Below are 26,260 nucleotides of genomic sequence, written 5' to 3'. Positions count from 1 at the left end.
ACGGCATTCCAGCGACTGATTAATTCTCTGATACATGATGTGAGTGATTTTTGTTGTGCCTACTTAGATGATCTGGCTATCTTTTTTAATTCCTGGGGGGAGCATCTTAGGCATGTGCAGAGTGTTTTGTCATGGTTACAGGAAGCCAACCTGACGGTGAAGATCTCCAAGTGTCAGTTTGCTCAAGGAGAGGTGATTTATTGGGGGTTTAGGGTGGGGTCTGGAAATATCAAATCCCTGGAGGCCAAGGTCCAGCATGTACAGAAATGGCCTTGCCCACAGACAAAAAGGGATGTGCAGTCCTTTATTGGGCTAGTGAATTATTATCGAAGGTTTATTAAGCAACCCTTGCACCCCTTTGACGATTTTGCGTAAGAAATCTCTGCCTGTTAAGGTGACCTGGACTGAGGAGTGTCAGCATGCTTTTGAAATGTTAAAACAGGCATTAGTGAGCTCAACAGTGATGCTTGCGCCCAACCCTTTGTAGTACAGACAGACGCTAGGCAAACAGGATTAGGGGGTGTACAGCTTCAGCAAGATGAGGAAGGAACCTGGCGTCCAGTTGTGTGTTTGAGCAAAAAGTTGCTACCACGTGAGCAGAATTATTCCACTGTCGAAAAAGCATGCCTTGCTTTGGTTTGGGCTTTGGTCAAACTCCACCCCTACTTGTGGGGGAATAATTGTGAAGTCCAAACTGACCATTCACCTTTGTGCTGGTTAGAAAGAGTGAAACACACTGACCAGAAGTTACTCAGATGGAGTCTGACCCTTCAAGACTATCAGTTCACAGTTTCTCATATACCTGGGAAAATGAACGCAGTCACGGACACCCTGTCCTGCTTGTAGCAGTCTGTGGAGTGAGTTGCTATTTTAGAGGTACAGTGGTACCTCTGGATGCAAACGGGATCCGTTCCAGAGCCCCGTTCACATCCTGAGCAGAACGCAACTTGCGTCTGCGCGTCGTGATTCGCCGCTTCTGCGCATGACATAATTTTGAGCGTCTGCACATGCGCAAGCGGCGAAAGCTGGAGATAACCTGTTCCATTACTTCCGGGTCACCACAGAACACAACTTGAAAATGCTCAACCTGAAGCGTCTTTAACCTGAGGTATGACTGTACTAAATGCCCCAGATTGGTTGGAACTACCTCAATTGTGTAAATAGTACTGATAAAATTTAGGGGCTTAACCCTTTAATTTCATCTTAGAGGGGAGGGTGTAGTGAAGTTGGGAAATCTTGGTATGTCCAAATGCTGGCTCACGCAGGAGTGAGGCATTGTGGGAGGGATAAAACTGTGGCCTTCTGGGGAATGGGTGTCTGGTCTTTTTAAACGTAAAACTCCCTGTCTCTAGAGGTGCGAGTCAATTACATCTTGACTCTGGGCAGGATGAGATGTTATCTGATTTGTAGACCCTGGCGCAGCTGGGGGCCTGAGTATGGATTGGGTTGTAAAAAGGTACAGGAGGCTATCAAGTAATATACAATTTGGGAACCTGGTACATGAAAGAGAGGCCTGGGAACAGAGGGAGCAGCCTTTTGATCTCAAGGTTTCTGAGTCTAAACAAAGTTCACTGTGCCGGTCTCCTGACAATCAGAAGATATAGTCTTATCATATAGCCTTTGGTAAATTGGTAATTGGCCTAAATAAATGATTGGTCCCTAATCTGTCCTCCACGTGGGTTTTCAAGGATAAAGGATTTGGGAATTCAGATGCAAAGTGCAGAACATCTTGCCCTGGTATTTCGCCTCTTGGCTACTCACTGTGTTTTGAACTATTGTTGCTGGGTGGGTATGGTTTTAGCTAGTTATATTTTACAATGTTTTTATTTTTTGTTTGTAACCTTCTAAGAAATGTGCAACTTTTGAGTGGCTTTTTCAATAAACTTGGAAACGGACTTTTTGTCTTTTGTACTCTGTGCCTTTGCTCGGGGAAGCTAAATGGGTGCCTTACCGTTTGGACATCCAGCTGTTGAATTTCTGTCTGCGTCACGGTAAAGTGACTCAGGGCTGGGCAAACCCAATAAATACTGAAGGGGGGGTTCTTCTCTTTGAACCCCATTCGAGGGTGGTCTAGGAAAGGAGGTGGTGGCAGCTTTACTGTTTGGCTTGTGATCTGCAACAACTAGCGATCTCTCCCCCTTCCTGGCCAAGTCCTGCCGGTGTCTAGGAGGAACGGTCAGGGGTGTGGATAGTCCCGCTCACTACACTGGGAAATATGAATTAGAAGAAGAAAAAATTGAAATTAATTGGGCCAATTAAAAGAAATATCTGAGATGCTTCAAGTGTACTCCTAAATGTGTAAAGTGTGGGCGCAATGGGGATCATACAAGCACACTTGACAGGCAGCTGATAGCAGCTGCAGGTGTCGCCTGGGTGCCAAACCTGCATTTGTTGCCATGCAATGTGTGAAGTGGTCCACAGGGACAGAGGAATATAATTTTCAGTTAGGTTTGCTGAAGGAAAGTGTCTTATAATAGTGTCTTCTCCCTTACAGACTTTCCTGTACTCTGAGATCTGACAGGGATGTCCTTTGATGGTCCCACATCATCCTGAAATTAGATATGCGGTGAGGCAGGAAAGGGCATCCTCAGTACAGGGGACCCAGCTCTGTAATGACCTCTCTTTACAAAACTGAGTAGTGCCAACTCTTCTAAGTTTTCATTACCAATTAAAAATGTATTTATTCACCTAGGCCTTGGGGTGACCTGTTGACCACTTATGTCTACTGTTTCTTGAGTTACCTATCTTTTTTTGGGGGGGTGCATGGGGTGATAGGGGACACGGGTGGTGCTGTGGGTTAAACCACAGAGCCTAGGGTTTGCCGATCAGAAGGTCGGTGGTTCGAATCCCTGTGACGGGGTGAGCTCCCGTTGCTCGGTCTCTGCTCCTGCCAACCTAGCAGTTCGAAAGCATGTCAAAGTGCAAGTAGATAAATAGGTACTGCTCTGGCGGGAAGGTAAACAGCATTTCCATGCATTGTTCTAGTTCACCAGAAGCAGCTTAGTCATGCTGGCCACATGACCCGGAAGCTGTATGCCAGCTCCCTCGGCCAATAAAGCGAGATGAGCGCCGTAACCTCAGAGTCGGCCATGACTGGACCTAATGGTCAGGGGTCCCTTTACCCTTTACCTTTATGGGTTAGAGAAGGAGTAGAACCTCTGGTGAGGGACATGTCATCCTCCTTCTGAGGTAGATTGTCCATCTTTGGTCCCCACCCTGCACTCAGCTCTCACCTGTGGCTCCTAGAAGCTGTCAGCATGCGACAGTGGCCACACCCAGGAACACCTTTGACTGGCTGGCTAAACTAGGTGAGGGTAGCTGATGTGTCTCAAACCCTTGGTGACTTAGGGCTATTCCTTGCATGCGAAGACAGGCTCTGGTGGAGTGAGCGGTTGAGACCAATTGTGGGTCTAACAGCCAAGAAGGCAGTTTCTGCACATGCTGTACAGGGAAGTGAGGGGCAGATGGGTCAACCTGGGAAGGTAGCCCATTTGGAGAAGGACAACTCTGATCCTAAACCGCTGCTGCCTTACAGGATATCTCCAGGAGAAGAAAAGGCTAACTGTGCACAAACCTGGAGTGGAGTCTCTAAGACAGTTAGGTGGCATCTTGTATGCCTCCTTCTGGCAACTCTGGCAGCCAAGCTGGTGCCAAACAAATTTCTCTGGTTTCCTTTGGACCACATCAGCAAGGCCAGGGGCAGCCAACCTAATCACTTTCTCAATCCAGCCTGTGGACGGTCCGGGAATCAGCATTTTTTTTACATGAGTAGGATGTGTCCTTTTATTTAAATTGCATCTCTGGGTTATTTGTGGGGCATAGGAATTCGTTCATTCCCCCCCCCCAAAAAAAATAGTCCGGCCCACCACATGGTCTGAGGGACAGTGGACCGGCCCACAGCTGGAAAAGGTTGCTGACCCCTGAGCAAGGCCAAGAGGGGGGTCTTGTCACCTGGGCAGCCCAGGGCCTCCATATGGGGAAAGTCACTTTGGTGCTGCTAACACAGCAGTTTGACTTCACCCCAGAGGCACACTCCATTGTCTCTCGAGACAGATGGATGCCAACGACCTATCTTTTATTAAAATAAAAAAATTCCTTCCAGTAGCACCTTAAAGACCAACTAAGTTAGTTCTTGGCATGAGCTTCCGTGTGCATGCACACTTCTTCAGATAAGAATGCACACTTCTTCAGTGGTATCTGAAGAAGTGTGCATGCACACGAAAGCTCATACCAAGAACTAACTTAGTTGGTCTTTAAGGTGCTACTGGAAGGAATTTTTTTATTTTGACTATGGCAGACCAACACGGCTACCTATCTGTAACTATCTTTTATTGTTGGTTATGTATTTTACCAGCAATTATAGCTCACTCTGGGATCATCTTGCAAGACAAAGAGCAGGACAGAAATATCGTAAGTAAATAAATAGTAGGCGATAGCTTCCTTGTGCAAGTAGGCCTGGTTGCTTATCTACTATGCATATTCAGATAAACCCATCCCTCAAGAGACCACGAGTTTAAGAAGGTGAAATGCGGGACTGGAAGAATAGGGTCTAGAGTGGGAAAATCAGTAGGAGTCTACTAAAAAATGACTACAAGGTGATTGCCTCAAACACATGATCAAGTAGTCTCATTGGCTTCTGTCCAGGAAAAGTACTTAAGTATCCAAGGATGGAAGTAATCCTATCTGAAGTCATCAAAGCATTAGGAGCACCTGCTTAAGTCCCACTGGTCTCTGTGACATTTAATCACTTGATCAAAGTTAAAGCACGTGATTAAGAGGGCTTTGTTGAAAGGGGTTGAATTTAAGCAGGTGCTTAAATTCAACACCCATGTTGAAGAACTCTGATGGAGTATAATTAGGTGGGAGGAGGGAGTGGAGGTGGGGTGGGGGTGGGGAGAAGGAGATGATGGTAGCAGCCACTTCCTGGCAAATGACTTTAAAGCACTTGACATCCCTCCCAGCAGACTTATCTTATGCTTCAAAATATATAATGGAAAGGCAAGGAAAAGAATACCGTCTATGGCAGGAAGAACGTAGAAGCCATGTAACAGATATGGGGCTCATCTCCTCTGCCCCTCTCCCTTTCTACTAATGGAAAGAAAGAAAGAAAGAAAGAAAGAAAGAAAGAAAGAAAGAAAGAAAGAAAGAAAGAAAGAAAGAGTATCATTATGGCACTGAGCTGGAATTGGTGGGCTGTTACGAACCTCAGCTTGGTCATGCTTAGGTGGATAAATCAGACGCAAAAGCAACACCACATTTTTCTATGCTTTTTTTTCCAGAAAAGGAGAGAGTCAGGGAGAGGAAGGAGGAGAAGGAAAAACTAAGGGCCTGTTTGCACTGTATTCATCTATTTTATAGCAATTTAACTGTTGCCCTGACTTCCCACAATCCTGGGAATTGCAGTTTGGCAACGTAAGTTGCTCACAAAGAATCGAATTGTAGTTTGCTTCTCATAGAGATCCCAAGCACCCACCCTTCTTACAATTTTGGGGCACTGATCTTCAAATGGTGGGTCGGGACCCACTAGTGGGTCATAGCCTGATCCAAACTGGGTCACAACAGGAGCGAATATATGGTAGAAGATTAAGAAATGGATCCCCAAATGCACAATAGGGTTAAATGTAGGTCCTGGGTCTGAAAAGGTTGGAGATACATGTTCTAAGATTCCCTGGGGGAAGGAAGGGGCACAACTATTAAACTAGTTAAAGTTTGAGGTGCCTGTACATACACATTATGTGAGCCAGTGTGTGGTGTAGTGGTTAGAGAGTCGGACTAGCACCTGGGAGACTAGGGTTTAAATCTTGGTCATGAAACTCACTGGGTAACCTTGAGCCAGTCATTGCCTCTCGGCCTACTCTACCACACAGGATTCAATGAGGAGTGTAAACCACCTTGAGCTCCTTGGACAGAAGGTGAGATATACTGGTAAATGCAATTAATAAACGGCATTAGCTTCTTATAGTAATAGTAAACTCAGTTATATGAGTTTGGATCTTCATGTAGCCAAAATGACAGTATTGAGACACAGGTGGGAGTTATCACCAGACTTCAGGGTACTCTAAGGTTTGGAGCTCTACACAACATTTTTATAAGAAATCTAAGGGTGGATCCTTTCCTCCAAAACCCCCCAGCTCAGTACACTTTCTGGTTGGTTGTTGTCGGGGGAATTAAAAATGGAGGTGGTGGTAGTGGAATGGAATATCCTGGACGAAGGCTTGACTGACTGACTGACTGACTGACTGGAACACTGAACAGAAATGGGATCTTGCCATGTAAAATGTAGCAAGGCCATTAATTTTCTCAATGCACCAAAACACAGTATTTCATAAGGAATGGATTGTGGCTAATGTCATATGTACACCAGATCCCAAACCAGCGGTGGGAGTGCATGGATGCAGAGTAAATGGAAATGTATACACAATCCACATCTGAAAAGATAAAAAATAATAATACTGGTGTAGTGGATAGTATGTTGTACTTGAATTAGGACCCAATTTCAGTTCACTGTACAGTGGTACCTTGGGTTAAGAACTTAATTCATTCTGGAGGTCCGTTTTTAACCTGAAACTGTTCTTAACCTGAAGCACCACTTTAGCTAATCGGGCCTCCAGCTGCCGCCGCGCCGCTGGAGCACAATTTCTGTTCTCATTCTGAAGCAAAGTTCTTAACCCGAGGTACTATTTCTGGGTTAGCGGAGTCTGAAGCATATGTAACCTGAAGTGTATGTAACCCAAGGTACCACTGTATAGCTGAAAGTTTCGCTGGTGGCCTTGGAAAAGCCTTTCCTGCCCCACACTGGGTTGCTGCCAGAATAAAATAGCGTAAGCCCATGTCAACTATTCTAAGGTCCTTGGAGGAAAAAGGCAAAATAAGATAAATAAATTGGATTTATTTATTTTTTTAAAGAAGGGGAACACACCCTAAGATGTTATACTGTGATCTTTAGGAAATTTATCCCAGGTTAGCCCTACTGATTTTAGTGAGATTATTCATTTCACTGTAAACTAAGGATAGATCAGGCGTGAGAAATCAAACATTCCTACAGGTCTAGAGTCCTATCTACATTATTCATTTCAAACACTATCATACAACAGCCATGGCCTCTTCCAAAGAATCCTGGGAACAGTAGTTAGAGTGCCAAAAGTTATTAAGAGATCCCTACTCCCCTCACAACAGGGATGCGGGTGGCGCTGTGGTGTAAACCACTGAGCCTAGGGCTTGCCGATCAGAAGGCTGGCGGTTCAAATCCCCACGACAGGGTGAGCGCCAGTTGCTCGGTCCCAGCTCCTGCCCACCTAGCAGTTTGAAAGCACACCAGTGCAAGTAGATAAATAGGTACCGCTCCAGCGGGAAGGTAAACGGCATTTTCGTGCACTGCTCTGGTTTCGCCAGAAGCGGCTTAGTCATGCTGGCCACGTGATCCGGAAAAACTGTCTGCGGACAAACGTCGGCTCCCTCGGCCTGTAAAGTGAGATGAGCGCCACAACACCAGAGTCATTTGCACCCGGACTTAACTGTCAGGTGTCCTTTACCTTTACCCTTTTTTTACTCCCCTCACAGATCTACAACCCCCAGAGTAATTTAACAATCAATCCCTCTTCCCAGGGAATTGTGGGAATTGTGGGCTCTGGGAAGAGAATAGGAATCTCCTAACAGCTCTCAGAACCCTTAACAAACTACATTTCCCAGGATTCTTTGGGGGAAGCCATGCCTCTTTTAAGCAGTATGAGAGTGCTTTATATGCAGAGTGCAGATGTGGCTTATGATTGGCTGCACTTAGGAGGTTGTGTAGGCGACCCTAAGTGGTGTGTGTAGTTTTGTTAAAGCAGCAAATGGGAAGGCTGAACTTGAATAACATTAGTACAGTATGTCAAAATAAAATAAACAAACAAAAACAAATAAACTGTCCAGTAGCACCTTATAGACCAACTAAGTTTGTTCTGTAATAAGTTTTTGTGTGCATGCACACTTCTACAGATTTTTTCCCCCGACTGCGTCAGATCAACAAGGTTACCTACCCGAAATTAGTATGTCCATATCCATAAATCAAGGTTCATAGAAGGACCCCCCCCCCAATAGCAACCCAGGCTCCAGAAGGGGTAGGCAGACAGAGAAGGCATCAAATTGGGAACAGGGGAGGATGAACCTGAGTTCTGATCTCTGAAGCCCATAGAATCAAACCCATTATCTTTCAAATCCAGTGCACGAAGGAAGAGGACAACTTCTACCTAGGAATGAACATAGGTGGCCATTTATCAAGTATTAATTTACTGCAGTGTCCATGTGGCAAGTTGGTTAGTCAGCCATTTGTAATATTTGTTCTTGATGAAGTGAAGTACGTTTCTAGCCTGCATCTGCACTATAATCAGGAATCTAGGGAAGCAGGAAGTGCTAAAATTCCCCTTCCCACTTCGCCCGATGATGTTAGGGATGATGTTAATTTTTTTGGAAACGTATTCAGCAACGTTTAAAAATGCCTCAGTTTTGTTGAGAAATTTTTAGCGATGCTTATGAAGTCACAAGCACTGTACCCAGTGCTTTTTTCTTCTTAAAAAAAACTGTTTAGGGGTACTCTCATTTTCCTACTCATATTGAAATAGTGCCCCTCAATGCTGCCAAACTTAGATTCACAAAATGTTCAGGGATATGCGTACCCCAGAAAAAAGCACTGACTGTACCTTTGTCTGTGATATCGGTTTAATATGTACTTTGCTTTTGTAAATTTCTTTTAATGTAAGAGGTGTAGAAATATTATAAAACAAATCCCCCCGCCAAATGTCATTTCATTTAATTTCTCCCTCCCACTCTCTCAATGGACTTTATTTGCCCTTGGTGGTGTCACTATGCAGGATCATAATGGTTTCCAACTCACTGTGTGATCTCTCATTGGCTGGAATCATGCTTGTGTTTAAGAAGAAAGAAGCAGTAACTAGGTGGGGGAAGGGATATTATTGATGCAGCGGCAGCAGCCAGGAGAAGCAATGGCACCATACAGGATCAAAATAAGGTCAATACTCCACAATGTGTTTTTCTATGAACCACCCATTAAATTGCTGCTTTCAATCCAAAATATGAGCCTAGAGGATGTTTGGTACTTGTTAGTTCATTTTCATTCTATTTTGAAATTCCACACCTCCTTTCTACATTATTGTTCTAGGGGTTTAGAGCCTATAGATATGGCAAAGTACACACACACACACACACACACACACACACACACACACACACACACACCGCATGGTCCTCCTGTGTCAATCCAACTGAGTACTGGCATATGCCTGATGGGAAATCAACCTTCCGGTTGATTTCAGGCAAGACAGGTGTACAAAACTTGTGGTGATATTGGGTACAATCCCATCTTCCACAGAAGCCAAAGCTCCCATAGATTTGAAAGGACCTGAATTGCATCCATTGCTAGGAAAACCACTGTCAGTGTTGAAAGACACCCACAAGAATAGCTTTCCCCAATGCAAAAGTGCTGTTGTTTTCTCTATATTCTGCCACAAACCAAGTAGTTGCGATATTAGCATGCAAAGAATGAAAACACAACCCACATCTCAGGGTGAATAGCTGATTCTCTTCATGCCAATTTCCTTTCATTTCTCTTTGACAGAGTGGGCCTTTAAAAGCTCTACACCTTAGCCAGCTTTTTAAGATGTAGGCTCTTTGATGATCGAGCCCTAATGAATTTGTTTTGTCACCAATAAATCAGAATGAATAGAGGCTCCCTGTCCTGTACTTTTCAATGCTGCCACCATAGTTTCTTGAAGAGGGTTGACGTATGACCATAGCAAGCTAGCAAATTAACATGCTGGTATTAACCAAGCAGTGCCCTGTATAAAGTTGCAATGGCCTTGGTGCTTGCAAAGTGTTCGATTACACATGATCCTGGGCAGTGTTAGATATCCTTTGTTTTGCTTATTGGCCTCAGAAAATATTTACCTGCACTGCAATTCTTTAAGCTGCTGAACCAACAGGCGCTGGTATTTTCCCCATGGGTGTGATACGAAAAGGCCTCAGTGCCCTTTGATTAAAAGTAACTTCAGTTGAACAGAATATGTTGATCCTTAGAAATTGGTTCTTGACATTTCCTAGCCTCGGCGGGATGTGATCAATACAGTTATGTATTACCAGTTCTGTTGTTTTTACACATCTGCTTCTACAGTGTGTTTTCTAAATGCCTAGGATGTCAAAGATGTAGGTATATGTGTATTGGTGTATATACTGGTAGTTTATCTATATCTGAAAATGACTGTCAGGATACTAAAATATGAACTTTTAGCATATAGTTTCAGAGAAGAGACTAATTCAGAATCACTTTGTGTACATTTTCTATCCTATAACCCACTCAAATTCACTTTCTTGCTCTGTTTTGCCAAAGTACTGTTGTTGTGGTTTCTATCTTCCCTGATTTTTGAATGTTTATGGATGGAGTAAGTCTCCATTAGTGTGGCAACCCAACATGGAACCATTCTGCATTAATGAATCTAATTTTTTAAAGTGTGATCTTTTGCTTGCACCCTTCTATCAATCTTAGGATGTGTGACATTATTTGACAAAATGTCCCAATAGCAGCTACGCAGGTAAGGCTAAATAATGTTTGATATTGGTCATATTTTGTTGTAGGAACATCCATGTGTATCACAAGGGCAGCACTTCTACCAAGACGTTCCTTTGCATCCTTGGATCCTTGACTGGGGAAAAAAAAGAATGAGGCTCCTGGATGGGAGCTTACATCACTCAAAAGATTGGCCTGGGAACTCAACTACGGAATTGACCTTCTCAATGAGGAATAATTCTATATAAGTACTTTATGAGTAAACCTGGAGCTGTAGATGGTCACTTGGATATGAAGCAGACGATTCAGTACGGGTCAGTCATCCTGAAACAGGCATTTTTGGGGTAATACTTAAGAGTTGTCTACATACATAATGTTTCTACTTTTGTATATATGATGGCTAACCCTAGGGAAGATTTAGTAAAATTTAATGTCATCCATTGTCAAAAGGGTGCCATGTGAACTGGATGTGTACAATACTGCTTTTGTACACCCCCTTTATCCTGTGCATTGTTCCTTGTATTTTGTTGTTGTTATGGCTACAGCTAAGATAATAAACTTGTAATGAACTTGGCACAGAATTTACAACCTTGTTGAATTCGAAAAACAGTGGGATGAACAGCGAGATCTCAGCACCAGGCTGCATGAGCACTTCGGCGGGTGGTGAAATGGGATGATGTTTGTGATGTGGGTTATGCTTTGTGAACATTTCAGAGCAGCTGAGCGACCATCTTCTGCATGTGGTATATTTTAAGTATGCCCTCCTTTCATTAACACTACTGATGTATGTCTTTGGGAGGCTTGATAGTTGTTGAAATCTCACACATACCAGAATACATCAATCATTGGCAGGAACTATGAAGCCAATAAGACACTCTAGCTTATAGAGTCCATGCACCAGAATGACCATCCTAGCCTACATTTCTGCCTCTGCAGTTGTTAGCAGGTTTGACTTTACCAAAATGAGGCATGAAGTAGTTGCTTTAGGCCAGTAGATTCCTCCTTCCAGCCTTCATGTCTATGTGTCAATCTTTTCCCTTTAAGGATGTCATTCTGAACTTTTGATTCAGTTGTGAAAATATCAAAGTTTGGTGCTGTGTGCTGAGTTCACAGAACTGAATCAGCATGCACACAAGTTGGGTTGTGTTTGGCTCACTGTACCTCAGCCCACAATGAGAGCAGCACTGGCTGAGTTTCCGTTTCTGGCAAGGCCAGTGCGGCCACACTCTGCGGGCGCTGGATGAAAAGCCATTGTGCTGAATTGCTTGTGCAAATAGATGTTAGATGTATTGTGTGTGTATCAGATTCTCTGTCGATGAAATATTGTTATTACTCATGGGCAAGCCATTATTTTCCTGAAACATCTTGAAATATTTGCATTCTTTTGCCAACTTCTTGTTCATTGGCAACATCCAGTCACTGGCAATATTTGCATTGCTTTCCATGAATCTTAATTACATCCTAGGGATCTTTCACACTTTACACAGCAGCAACCCAAGTTTGCCCCCCAAATATAGTCCAAAGAGCCCCAGTGAGTTAGAGGTGCCTGATGGATTTACCTTTGACATACAGTAAACATGTTTGCTGAATTCAACCATTGCTTTCATAAATGTACACTTAAAAGTTCTACCATGTTGCACCTTAAAATAAAAAAATACTACGGATCCTAGATGGTGTCTAAAAAAATGGACGTGAGACTTCATTTTCATTCTGCTTTCTGATTCTCATTTCTGATCAAAGATGGACTGTATGGTGTGATGCTTGAAAGCTTGGTCAGTTTCACCAGCTGAATTCTGTGCAGTGATAATTCTGTTTCGGTCATTCTCTGGGACTAATGCTGTACTGCAAGAAAACACTGGAATGACACAGAGGCAAATTTTCTTAGGTGCTGGAGTCAAAACTCCCTATGTTCACTGAGAAGGACACTCTACCTACTCTTTGACCCACTATTTATAAACTGGCAATTTAACTATTCCCTTTATGGGTTTGTGCATCTGTTTTCCCTTCCTATCCAGTACTGTAGTAGCAAAAGAGTTAACTCCGCATGCACTAAAAATAATAATATAAGGTGTGGGGGTTGCATGTTAAGGCACCTGCTTTAACATCTGCACTGTGTAAGCAGTAAATATGTTCTATAGCCTTACGTATTGTGATTACTTACAGCTTAAATGTCCATGCGCCCAATACTTTCAGTCCCAATACTTTTAGTCACCAAGTCTGAGGGACACTGATGTTCAGGATACCATGGGGGCAATAGCCACCTAGCCATACATTAATCCCATGTTTTTCCTATTTGCTTTCATTTGGGTTAGAGAGAATAGCATAGGTTTTTAAACAAGATCGGTTTCTATGCATATCAGATATTCAAAAATGTTTATGATTTTCTGTCACAGCAAGGTGACTTGTATTTAACTTCCTATAAAATTATCTGGGGAGGACTTTAGCCATATGTGTACAGTTGTTGGTGGGCTATTTTGTTTCCTGTTTTTATAAAAAATATTTGTTTTCCCCAAAAAAAGAAAAAAGAAAAAAGAGGCGGGGAAACTCATGGCCTCACCTAAGCAAATCACTTTAATTTCCCTAGGAAAACCATGTCTGCATTCAAAGCGTTTAAGGCAAATCTATAAGGCCCGAGCTCAGGTCTCGCTCTCTCTCTCTGTTTTGGGTGTGTACACATAGGATTGAGATCTGAAATCCTGAAAGGGATGGGGGGAGAAGAACACTACTAAGACTATGTTTTGCTTTTCAATTTGTCTTTAATATAACTGGAAACAATTTTAAAATAACTAACATCTTTCAACAAGGAGTTAAAAGAAAAGAAAGCCACATTTCAGTCTTGCATATCTTACAAGGCAATTGGATTGAATTTCCTTAAAAGTTCAATTTTTTTTTTACACCCATACAAATGAGGGGAAGGCAATAAAGTACATCCTATAACTTTACAATAAATCCCATCTCTGCATGCACCACCACCCAACCCTTTCATCTGCGTAGCTACCTTGCCTGACTCAGCCTCTTCCAACTGGACTGGATGAGCTTGGGTTCAAATTCCAGCATTGCTGCTTTAAATTATATATTATATTAAATTATATAAAATATGAATTATATGATATGATATAATAAAGATGAAGGCGAGACTGAGAGAGTATTTTGCTTGGAGTAGTATTGTTGTTCTGCTCTACTGCCGACACCACTACTACCTTCATCGCAACAGCCTGCGATCTTTATGGCATCTATCTTCAGAACACCATTGCGAAGTGAGTCACAATTCTACACACATGGACATGGGCCTGTCCTACTATATGGATTTTATACACTGGGAAGATGGGTGTGTGTTTGCAGGATAGCGACTCACTTCACGATGGCATTTTGAGGCTTGATCATAGGCCATTGTCATGATGGCAGCATCATTTATTTATTTAATTGTTTATTTGTCAACAGTGGGTGCTGCTACTTGGGAGCTGCTGTTGCCAAAAGAGACAGGGGATCCAGAAATGACAAGATCCAGAAAAACCAGCTGAACAGCACCTTTATCACCAAGAAGTCCTCTGGCTTCTTCTATGGCACAGCTGCACAGGGAACTGAAGAAGACTCTCTTTGTGGCCCTTCCTCCTCTTCCTTTCCCTCCAAGCTGTCTCAAGACAGGGAAGACGAGTCCATCATACACTCTCACACACAGTACCTCTTCTTGGAAGTGTCCGGCGTGTAGAGGGGGAGGGAGAGAGAGAGAGAGATCGCGAGGTATTTAAGGCACTCCAGACAATTGCTCATTCCGTAATGAGTTATTACTCTGCTGAGCCAAAGGTCATTAGAAAGGATAAGGGCGGCCATAAAAGCGGCCCAGCTAGCATGCTTTTCCTATAGAGATTATCATTATTGGCTTATTAATACGCGATAATGTTGAATTATACACGGCAATAAATAGGAAAAAGGTTGACTTGGAGTTTTAAATATTTTATTATTCTCAAAGCGAGCGTTCTAAGCAATGCAGGCTCGTTTCAAGTGACTGGAATAACCAGCCTAGCCCCAGACCCCTTTTTGTCTTATTTTTGGTTCAGTAATTGTTTGTTTTTACTCTGTTCTGGGATAGATAGATAGATAGATAGATAGATAGATAGATAGATAGATAGATAGGCAACTGCAGTCAGACGCCCACTTTCCTGGAAGCAAGTTAGGAGAACACAGCAGGGTTTACTTCGGAGTAAGCAAGCCTAGGATCGCGCCGTTAATCTGTAAACACCAAGTGCATTTTATGAATCTCCCAAAACAGATTGGTCTGTCTGAGGTGGGCTGACTTTCATTCTTGCACGATCTACTTAATTTTTTTCCTAGGATCGTCCTGGCCCAGCGAGGTATTTTACAAGGTTTTACACAGGGAGCGCGTAGGGTCCGACTCACTCAGGCATATTTAATCTGCTTTAAGTGATCTTGAAGATGCCCTCTTAGTTTTGTAAATGTTAAATACATCGTTGGGGCGCGGGGATTCGCGGGAGAGGTGTGTGTGCCAAGTTAAAGTTAGAGCTTTTTTTAGGACACTCGGAAAGGAGACTTTTGCTTCCACGATTTATGCTTCAGTCCCTTTCTGGATCAGAGCACCGCCAGAACGGGCAGCACCCCTGAGATCAGCAGGTGCAAATCAGCCAATAGGGCATTTCAGTTTTTGAAAATCTTGCATTTCATCGAAAAACCACACCGACCATCTCCCTCAACTTTTCGAAACGAGGGAGGGCCTGCCTACCCCCTCTCTTTAACATAAATGTATGCTGCAAAGGGCATTTTAATTCTTGCCATTATTTGAAATCCAGCGTGTTAGGTTTCTGGGCTCCTGAGTTTAACTTAAAAAAAGAGTAACTAGTTACTTGGAAGAAGGATGAAGATTTTTTTAAAAAAGAAAAAGGAAATATCTAGGAAGGCAGCAAAATCTCTTATTTGGGAGTCAGTAAGCTCCACTGAACTTAGTCAGACTTTCTTGCCAGGAAAGATGCATAGAATTGGACTGCTTTCTTTCTTTCTTTCTTTCTTTCTTTCTTTCTTTCTTTCTTTCTTTCTTTCTTTCTTTCTTTCTTTCTCCTTCTTTCCTTCTCTCTCCTTCCTTCCTTCCCTTTTGTACCTTAAAGCTTGTATTCGTGATTCACTCCTGCAAATATCTAGCATACATTATGTGACAAAGCCATAACTTTGGCTAGCAAACGAACTCCTCTGACATGAATCCCACTATCTCTAGAAATCATTACGCTCCCCCCTTAAAAAAAATAAATTAAAAAAGTAATGTGTTAAACATAAATGAAAACTAATTCCGTTTCTTGTCAATAAGCGATTATGATAAGGAAACAATCCCCGGACGGGAACACAAACAATATTGCGTTGGTTCTGTTAAAGATCAGATCTCAGATAAGATCCTGGCAATACCGTCAAGCGGTCCAGTCGATGTAAATCGCTTTGATCAAATGCCTCATAACTCTGCCCTCCCTCTCAAAAAAAACCCCTATAAGTTAATTTGGAAGTGAGGATGGGATGGAACAGCGATTTAAAAAACAACAACCCCACGCACTTCTAAATGTAAGCAGAGGCTAAATGATGTTTTAAATCCAAGTTAAAGCGAAGTTACACATCGATGAAAAGGATTTGATTGTTTTTCTCGCCGCTGAAACCTACATTAGAGGCCTGGCTAAATATAAATTTGCTGGAGACGGTTGGTGGGCGAGTGCGGAAAGCTAATAAACCCTGCGGAAGGGAGCAGGCCGGTTAATTCCCCTTCTTTTTCTTTATCAACTTGCGAACTTTGGGTTCTGCTTCCGAGAGAACGTTTTCACCCCGTTGCTATCAACAGCACGCGCAAAGACTGAGAAAACCTTCGCAAGCGGTTCCCACCCGTCTCCAAGCAAACACAATCAATTCCCTACTAATTTCTTCTTCTTTTAGACCTTCCTGGATCTTCTCCCCACCCCGGGCCCATCCTAATAATAACAATAACAATAACAATAATAATACATTCCACAAAACAATATACTCATCAATGAAATAATTTCGATATATGCGTCCTTATTTTGTTCCTCTGTCCAACGGATCGACCAGGCTTGGGCAACCGTCTTGCAACCCTGGAAAAAGACGCAGGCGCGAAACTGAAGCTACGGGAAAAGACTTCAGCAAAGCATCTCCCCCGTCACCTAGATAACTGCGTTATGTATATGGCCATTTTACCTTTCGACAGAGATACCCCAGTATATTTTTTTCCTTTGGGTACACACACGGCGTTGTTCTTCTTCTCTTCCTCCTCCTCCTCCTCCTCTTCCTTCCCCAGCCAAACTAAGCGAGATCTTCGTGGTTTCGGGTCCTGTGGAAGACATCCAACAGAAATGAATCGGGAAGGGAGGGGGTCGGTTTAAATCATACAAAGTTACATTCTTAACTCCACCACCCCACCCCAAACACCACGAAATGCAAAGCTTCATTGTTCCTTTGTTAGAGTTTGCAGGGTCGGCTTGTTGTTATTGTTGCAGTAGTTGTTGTTATGTGTTTTAAGGGGGGGTCTTTTTCTTCCCACCCTCCCCGAAACTTTCCTCTCTAACAACCGCTCCTCACCCCCACCCCCTCCTTCCTTCCCTCCCGGTAGAACCTGAACCCACAATCATCCTTCATCGCCGTCGTGTAGGAGTCGAAACCCCGTTTGCAGCGGAGTCTTTATTATGGCCATTATGACTTTCTAAGTGGGTTTCAGTGCCTTGTCCCCCTTGATGGAAGCGTGGGCAAGGGGAACGTAAGAACATAATGAAGCCCAACAGACGAGCATTTTAGTAGGGAGGGGGGGCGAGGAAAGTTGCAGACGGAGTCAAAACTCCCTCCCACAACCTGGGGTATTTCTTTAAATAAAGGAAGAAAGTGAAAGAAACGGCTCCTTGGAGGTGCTAAATTGCACAGGGGCTGGGATTTCTTTCCCCTTTCTCTTTCTTTCTCTTCTCTCCCCCCCCCCCTTGTTTACAGCTACAGAAGGCAAAAGAGCCATAAATCTTAAGACAGCCTACAGAGACAAGTGCATTTGTATGCATCGTTAGAACTTGCTAATACCTAAACCCATTAGCAAGCCATGTAGAATTCTAGTTTCCGGTGTCCATTAACTTACAGTTAAATTCTAGAGGAAAGGGCATGGCGATTAACATAAACTATATCCATCATATTGTTTGTCATAATAGATTAGTCAACTATAGAGATGTGTGCGCGCTTGCTTGCATGTGTGTGAAACTTTTTCTCTCCCACACACCACCCTCACCCCAAATCTCCTAGCTGTGCGTTAGTTTCAAACGGGGGAGTCACTTGGTGTGTGTGTGGGATTTATTTATTTATTTATTTGAGCTGGGAAACTTATGCACAAGATCTCCTATATGATATATAAGGGAAGTCCTTGTGAGTTGGGGCAGACCGCCAGGCTTTTCTCCGGACATAGATTCAACCCCCCCCCCCGAAACTGTTCTACAATTCCGGTGTGTGTGTGTGTGTTGCCCCGGCATGTTTCCTCGGAAGGAAGTCCTCCAGGAATCAGCCGTGCTCGCTCCCACCGCATAGGATGGCGGCCTTGATGCCCTGCGAACCGTCTCCAAATGAATGGGCCCATCAAGATTTTCTCCATGTATTTCCATTTTTTTTAAATAGGGGGAAATGGTGCAATCTCTCCCCCCCTCCCCCAGATTCACGTATGCTGTCCGGTTTCCTTTCCCTTAATCGGCCTCTTCTCTCCCTCCCTCCCCCCGCCCCGCATCCCCCATCCGATTCTTTCTCGTCCCTTGTCTTTGTTGAATGACGTTCGATTACGTCCCCGTCTCCCTTCCGAGCACCGAGCCCTCCCCTCTTTACCCCACCGCTCCTAACCACCACTCAAAGCAGCATAATCTGCTACTATTAAGCCAATACCACCCCTACTCTTCAACAACGACCCCCTCCCCCCTAAAAAAAAGCCTCCCTCCCCGCCTAGCCCCCTAGATGCACAGTCCCCCCTCCCCCTCCTTGTTTAGGCTACGCGCAGAGATGTGAACTTTTGTAGCTCTGCTTTTCAGTCTTCGCCCGTGAAAGCGTTAAAGGTAAGGGGTCTGGAACTCGTATGCAGCAGCCGGCTTTTGTAGCGATGATTTATTGCTTCAATCTTGGTTCACCCAGAGTTCACATGGATTTGCTGCTTCTGAGAGCTAAAAGATGGTCTCACTTGACAAGTGTGACTATTCCAAATGCTTCTCTCTCTCTCTCTCTCTCTCTCTCTCTCATCTTCTCTAGTGCAAAATCGTTTATAATTGAACCTTAAAAAAAAAAAAATCAACACCCCGACTTGCTCTTGGATGAGCAGGAATCAGGGATCTAATTGATTATAGATACTATATATAAATATATATATTTGTGTAGGTGCGCGTGGGGGTTGCGTAACAGGCACACATAATAATGTATAATATTTGTGTTTAATATGTGCGTGTGTGTATCTGTAACAACACACGGAGCGCGACCACACGAGGGTCTTCAAACAAAAGGAGAAGAGGGGCTTAGAAGCACACAAAAAAATCCCCCAACCCCACCACTTTCATCACCCTCCTTTCCCCACCCGATCTTTCTTTGTTGCTAATCTGGATTGGGGCGGGGGTCTGCGAGGCGAATATGGAAGGAGCCGGTTCTAACTCGCATCGTGTTAAATCTCAGAGAAATTAGGACTCCTTTCTTCTTCTGGGGTGGGTGGGGGGGAGACATTGCATTATTGGTTCTGCCCTCCCTTACCCTTCCACCCTAAATGCTGTTGAGACGAGCCCCCCCTTTAAAAAAAATCGTTAAATATACAAGCAATAGTGGTGGCGTGGTTTTTTTGGTGTGTTTTTTAAGGGATACTGCAGAATCATCAAGCCTAGATTTGCATAACGTGACTTGCCTGCCAAGTACTCCCAAGCCTACAGCATTCTCTTGAAATGAATGGACCGAAATAGCTAAATAATAAATAGATAAACGAGGAGCCCATTGCCTACTGTATGGGACTGTGGGATGCCCATATTTGTCTACAAGATAAAGCATTATGGGACTGATAATATCATGTTAATTTCCCAGAGAGCGAAAGTTTTTGTTTTGTTTGTTTTGTTTCTGTTTTGTTTTATCGCGTGGTTTATGCTGCAGAGAAACCAGGGAATTACCCCCCTCAAAACCAAGGTTCAAAATAGCATAAATTACCCGCAGTACCCAAAAAAGAAAAGAAAAAAGTCTCCTTTATAATAATCACATATTTTGGTTTTGGGGGGTATAGAAGGAGGCAGTCAGATATAACTGCGTTTGAAACCGTTTGCAAGCAAGTCCCGTTGAAACTTCTCTAGAGGAAAAATGGTTTAAGATGGACCTGAATTTCAGGCCAGAACTAAATCCCCCAACCTTCAGTGCGTCAGTTCGGTGGCATTTCCTTAATTTCGTCCACAGCTAAATTAACCTGCGACTTTAGCGCTGGGCTCCTTCCGTACATTTGCTTGGGAACTAACGGTCCTGTGGATTCCAACGGGACTCGTGTCTAAGGCTTGATTGCAGCCTTGATTTCAACGGACCCTACTTCCAAGTGCAAATTCCCGTTGATATATGTTTCATCCAGCCTGCTTCTCAATAGTTGGGCCATCCAATCCATTTGATCCAATCCATTTGAACATCCAATCCATTTGAATGATGGGCAGCTGTCAGTCACGACCACCTTAAAACATGCATTTGCTTGGAAGTAAGTCCCTTTTTGCACAGTTATCAGTGGGACTTTTACTTCCAAGTTTAGCATCGGGGCAGTCATCTCAACAAAAGGAGCTCGGTTCCTAAACAGAACGGCCACAGCCCAGCTCAGAATTAAACGCGCTTAGCCTCATAGAAACCAGCGTTGATTTCTGGCAACCCAGCCTTCCAGCTTCAATACTTTGTTGGATTGTGCCCTATATATATCCCCCCCTCCCCGGTTGGCCATGAGATTTGTAGTAGGGGGTGGGAATGACTGAGTGGATAGATGCTTGTGGTGACTCGGTACCAAATACCGATAAGGGTATGCCAACACGTGCGTCCACACACACACACAATCTCTTAGCAAAAGCTTCTTGCGTTTATGCGAATGCGTAAGACTCCGAGTAGTTCTATGGAAGCCATGCAGACTCAACCACCGTCCCCCCCAAAATGCTTATCAGTTTGCTGGCAAAGTTCTAGAACTGAAACTCATCAACAAATAGAACAGGAAAACAAAACCAAAGTAAAAGCCTGATATAAAACTGTGTTTCATTAAAACAAAATATATTCTTTTTAAAAAACAGGTATTTCCCACCCATTCCCATTAAACTAAGTTTTGTTAGCGCGCTAAGTACTGAGACAGGGAAGTGAGATGAACTGGATTCTGTAACGAACTCTTGCGTGTAAAGAAAGGATTTGGAATGGGAGCCTGGATCGGTGAGTGAGGAGAGGAGCCGCGTAGGTGGGTATAATACCCCATTTACAACGCCTTATTTTAAATCATCACCTAACTGTCCGGGATGCCCGCAAAAGTCGACATACGAAAAAGAAAAGTTGTAGACCGTGCGCTTATAAGCAAGAAGAGACCTCCCCTGCCGAAATAGTTTCAAAAAGGCAAACTAAAATGAAGTCATTTAGTTTTTAAAAATTAGTCTGTCTCTATTAATTTGCAAAACAACAACAACAAACAAACAAATAAAAAAAATCAGCTTTCAGTAGCAGAAATGCAAATATTTCTCAAAACAGTGTGTTTATGTAAGGGGGTGGGAGGGGAAAAATGCTGCATACATTAGGATGTATGGATCTTCCCGATCATTTCACTGGTAGCCTGAAATTTCGTGCAGGGATGAAGATGATTAAAAATGTGTTCCCTTGAAATCAAAAGCATGGTGATTCTTTGAAGGCAAGGGCCACGGGGTAGCTATTTCAGGGGGTCCAAAAAGGGCTACTTCTTCCCGCAATTTCCAATTAACACGTGGAACTCACTGCCACAAGATGGTGAGATGGCCATTAGCTCAGTTGGCTTTCAGAAAAGATTAGACAAGTTCATGGAGGGCAGGTGTGGTAGCTAAAAGTTGTTGCCATGTCAAGAGGAAGTCTGTCTGTGGCTATCAGTAGGTGGGAACAAAGAACAAGGGTTGACCACACCTGCCATCGTGCCTTGCTTCTGAGTTTCCAGAGACGTCTACCTAGGTATTGAATACAGACTGCTGGACAGATAGATTTGGGTGGACCATGTGACTCAGACCTTTAAGAAATAAATATAGCTAATGGCTTCAAATCCAGGCACTACTGACCTCAAGAATTACAAGTTCTGCTTCCCTGTCCTGAAACTTGAGAGACATGACATAGAAATAGCAGAATGATTAACTGCAGAGCCATTACATATATTTATCATTAACAGCTCCATCCACAATTAATTTTAGAGGAACAATGTGAGGGTTGGGGAGGATGTTGGTTTTTAATCCAATTCTGATTTTTTTGAAAAAGAGTGAACGAATTTAGTTTGAATCATGTTATTTTTAAATGCCCAGCACTTCTTATAAGATCCACTAAGGAGATATATAAAACAGAATAAGGTGACTACTTTTGAGTCCCATACCCTTGAGTAACCTATGGCAAGCCCCCCCCCCCCCACTCTGCATCAAGGATTTAGCAGGATCAGCATGCTACTGCTTGGATGGTTGAATCAGATTTGATCCAGATTTTCTTGGCTGTTTTTTAACCAAGAAAAAGCAAAGCAAAACAAAACTGTACCCTCTCAAGCTAGTGACAAATGTCCCACCTACTGTAGTAAAACAACAACAACAACAGCCCTCCTTAGGTATCTTCCATAAAATATGGCAATGGAGCAACAGGCAGAAAAGTTGTGATGGAAAGGGGGATTTTGTATTGGCTGATAAACAGCACAGCACAGCAAGGCGAGGACAGAGTTTAAAGCTGTGGCTGGCTTTATGATGGACAGTCCTTAAGGCTACCACTGTTTTCCTGTTAACATTATACTTGGAATTTAAGTTCTCCTTAAAATCAGTATGACTCCCAGGCAGGCCTGTCTCCTTCTTGCCCAACATTTTGGAATGGGAGGCTCCACTAGTGAGCCCTGTAAGTCAGTGAGGAACAGCAAAAACATCAATGCAATGAATTTTAAAATATCTCTTAATAATAGCCATTATAACCCCATGCATGTCTACTTAGAAGTAAACCACATTCAGTTTAGCAGGCCATACTCCTAAATAAGGATGTGTAGGATTGCAGCCTTGATGTTATAAATGTTTTGAATAAAATAGTATTACACTTAAATAAAACTTTTCTTTTCTTTTTTTAATCTCCAAGTGCTTGATAAACTTTGTGCTCACTGGCCAGAACTTTGGAACAGGGAAGCAGGTTTACTTTATACTTTATAGAAAAAAACCTACATAGTTTCCCTGTATGTTTCTATAGGTAAAACATGTTTTTTTTAAGTGAATGATAACCATCTTAGTTGGGCTTTTGAAATATCTGCTAAGGGGATTACAACTTTTAAGTGCTCCCCAGTCCTAAGTGCCTAGCTAATGAATATATTGTGATGAGAATGTTATTCACCCAGAACTGCTAGACTCTATCTATCTATCTATCTATCTATCTATCTATCTATCTATCTATCTATCTCATCTATCTATCTATCTCTCCAGGGCTTTATCAGTCAGAACTGACTGGAAATCAGTTCTGGCACCTCTCAAGTGGGCACCATTGCCATTATAAGAGAACAAGGGAGGCATTCATAGTGAGTTCCAGCACCTATTTTTCTAGAAAAATAGCACTATCTATATCAATATCACACATGTAAACATAATGCAATTATTCTAGTGCAAGCCAGCAAAAGTCAAACTGTAATCAATGAGATTCAAGATTGTCAGTCCTTATAATGGTACCTTAGTCACAGCTACTTTTTGCACCCCTCATAAGTAAGCAGGGTGCTATCATAAATCAGCTGTCACACACAACTTTAATACAGCCGTTGTCCTCTAAGATGTAATATACATAGGTAGAGGCACGTCAAGTTGACCTGTGACATTTTAAAAGCTCGGATTCTCACACACTGCTTGTGATGATGATGGGCAAAACACAGTTTATGTAAACTCATTTATCCACCTGTGGTTTTAAAAATGCCCTTGGACTTCAGCAGGCCGTCAGCTTGTGTGCGAGACTTGTGTGTATTCGGCTAGTTAACAAAAGCACAGAATTGAGCGCAGAACACAACCTGCTGGGAATCTCTGTTTTCATTTTAGAAAACAAACCATGTCTCTATCCCTCATGACTGGGGTGAATAGGACTGAAACGGAGTAAGCAACGCTAGAGAGGCAGCTGATAGGATCATGATCTGGGCTTTAATATTGCATAGCTCTGTGCCCTTCCCCTTTATTTAAATCAAATAAATTATGCAAAATAAATAAATATAAGGGAAGCAGTTTTCCTTGGAGCAAAATTGGGGTTACTTTGCTACAGATTCCCCACCCCCACCCCCAGTGCACAGCACACACTGCTCTGCCTGTGAATTTGTCTGAGGACAGCGTATCGATGGCCCATTCATTTCCATCAGTGAGGTTACAGCTGTTCACATAGCTTACCAGCCAACTTAATATCATTAGCTCCCATTGCTCTTGCTAAATCCAATACACCTTTCTGAGCTCTTTTGTATGCCTGCCACCATTTCTACAGGCCAATGATTTTCCCAATAGACTCTGCTTGTCTCTTCCAGGAGAATATTGCTTTATTTTAAATAAAAACTCCCCGCTGCGGAACTTATCTAGACCTTTACTCTTCAGGTCACTGAATTGGGGGGTGGGGAGAGATGTTAGGAAAAGCTGCTGGCTTATTTTCATCTATTTGCACTGGGTAAATTTAATATAAATAGATACCGTATTGATGGCAAGCCAAATATTTATTCCACAAATAATTCCAGTACTGTTGTTTTTTTTTTACATGAAACAAGCCATTACTTCTAACTTAGGCATCAATAGCAATTATGAAATACAGACCTCTCTGCAGTGCAATCACCGTTCTGCTGCCATGCAGCATTTCCTATGCTAGTGGGATTATACAGACACACCACCTGCCTTTGATTAGTCATTGCTTTTGCACAAATCCATGGCCCAATCCTCATTGGAAGCTAAACAGATTTTTGTCACCGATGGTACTATGACGTGCCTCCCCAAACCACTTCACCTTTATATTTTTAGATGTGCACCAAAATGTTTTGAGCATATGTTTAGAAATGTGAGAGGGACGCGGGTGGCACTGTGTGTTAAACCACAGAGCCTAGGCCTTGCTGATCAAAAGGTCGGCAGTTCGAATCCCTGTGACGGGGTGAGCTCCCGTTTCTCTGTCCCAGCTCCTGCCAACCTAGCAGTTCAAAAGCATGAAGCACAAGTAGATAAATAGGTACCGCTCTGGCGGGAAGGTAAACGGCATTTCCGTGCGCTGCTTTGGTTCGCCAGAAGCGGCTTAGTTATGCTGGCCACATGACCCGGAAGCTATACGCCGGCTCCCTCGGCCAGTACAGCTGGATGAGCACCACAACCCGAGTCATCCGCAACTGGACCTAACGATCAGGGGTCCCTTTACCTTTATCTTAGAAATGTGAATGTGACAAATACATGTGCAAATGTACCTTCTTCAGGGAACCTTGATGGCCTACAGTTCCTTCATAAAATCATAGAATTGTAGAGTTGGAAGGGACCACGAGGGAAATCTAGTACACCTCCCTGCAATGCAGAAATCTTTTGCCCACTGTAGGGCTTCAAGCCATAACCCTGGGATGAAGAATTTTATGCTCTACCGAATGAGCTATCCCTTTGTCACGTGTACACTTATTGGTAAACATGGATGAACCCCTGTGTAAGATGTGAAGTAGCTATCAATCTTTAGGGCATGGGTGGAGAATTTGTGACCCTCGAGATGGTGTTGGACTACAACTCCCATCATCCCTGTCCATGCAGACAGGGGTTCATGGAAGTTGGAGTCCAGCAGTCTATGGTAGGCTGAAGGTTCCCCACCTGTCCTTTCAGGTGAATCCCTCATTCACTGAAATTAGATGTAGCACTTCTTCAGTAACGAAAGAGTAAAGGAATTGATTCCAGGGTTCCTGAGGAACATAATAACAGAAGCAATGAGCAGCACTCTTGCTCTCTGTGTAGGGTTATTTTAGATGGATCACCAAAGGGCTGGCAGAAGGTGTTGTGGACAATATTGCAAGCTATGACAAGATGCATTTCAATGGGATTCAGACCTAGGCTTACAAATCTCTGGGTAGGACTGGGGGATATATGGTGAGCAGGGAAGGCATCTTTAAGTGGCATGAACTTCAAAGACAGGTTCCCCCAACACTCAAGTTTTGATATTTCAAAGCAGACCACAGAGCAGTACTATAGAGAGACTTGCTCAGGAAATGTTTAGAATACATCCCTTGATTATTCCAACTTTCCAATATTAAAAAAGAACAGTAGGCTCTAGCTCAGGGGTCAGCAAACTTTTTCAGCAGGGGGCCAGTCCACTGTCCCTCAAATCTTGTGGGGGTGGCAGACTATATTTTTTTTGGGGGGGGGGAAATGAACGAATTCCTATGCCCCATAAATAACCCAGAAATGCATTTTAAACAAAAGCACACATTCTACTCGTGGAAAAACACCAGGCAGGCCCCACAAATAACCCAGAGATGCATTTTAAATAAAAGTAGAC

The 26,260-nt window shown here is 43.1% G+C and overlaps 2 protein-coding genes across 15 annotated transcripts in view; both read left to right on the top strand.

Annotated features, from left to right (window-relative positions):
* The window catches only part of HOXC5 (homeobox C5), a 75,287-nt gene extending 64,445 nt beyond the window's left edge, over positions 1–10,842 (top strand). Inside the window, exon 3 of the mRNA XM_083490523.1 lies at positions 10,627–10,842. The gene's annotated coding sequence lies outside the window, so the exon portion shown is untranslated. The remainder of the gene's footprint in view (positions 1–10,626) is intronic.
* The window catches only part of LOC310700483 (homeobox protein Hox-D3-like), a 150,508-nt gene that overhangs the window by 83,881 nt on the left and 40,367 nt on the right, over positions 1–26,260 (top strand). Inside the window, exon 1 of one of the 14 annotated variants that reach the window (XM_083490183.1) lies at positions 10,789–10,902. The exons of 11 other annotated variants lie outside the window; for them this stretch is intronic. The gene's annotated coding sequence lies outside the window, so the exon portion shown is untranslated. Of the gene's footprint in view, positions 1–10,788; positions 10,903–18,527; positions 18,631–26,260 lie in introns of those variants that run through there. 2 more of the 14 variants (XM_083490178.1, XM_083490177.1) reach the window with 2 other exon arrangements.

Source organism: Podarcis liolepis, assembly GCF_965112155.1.
Source record: "Podarcis liolepis genome assembly, chromosome: 2".
Lineage (NCBI taxonomy): Eukaryota > Metazoa > Chordata > Lepidosauria > Squamata > Lacertidae > Podarcis > Podarcis liolepis.
This window is presented reverse-complemented; position numbering and strand designations above follow the sequence as displayed.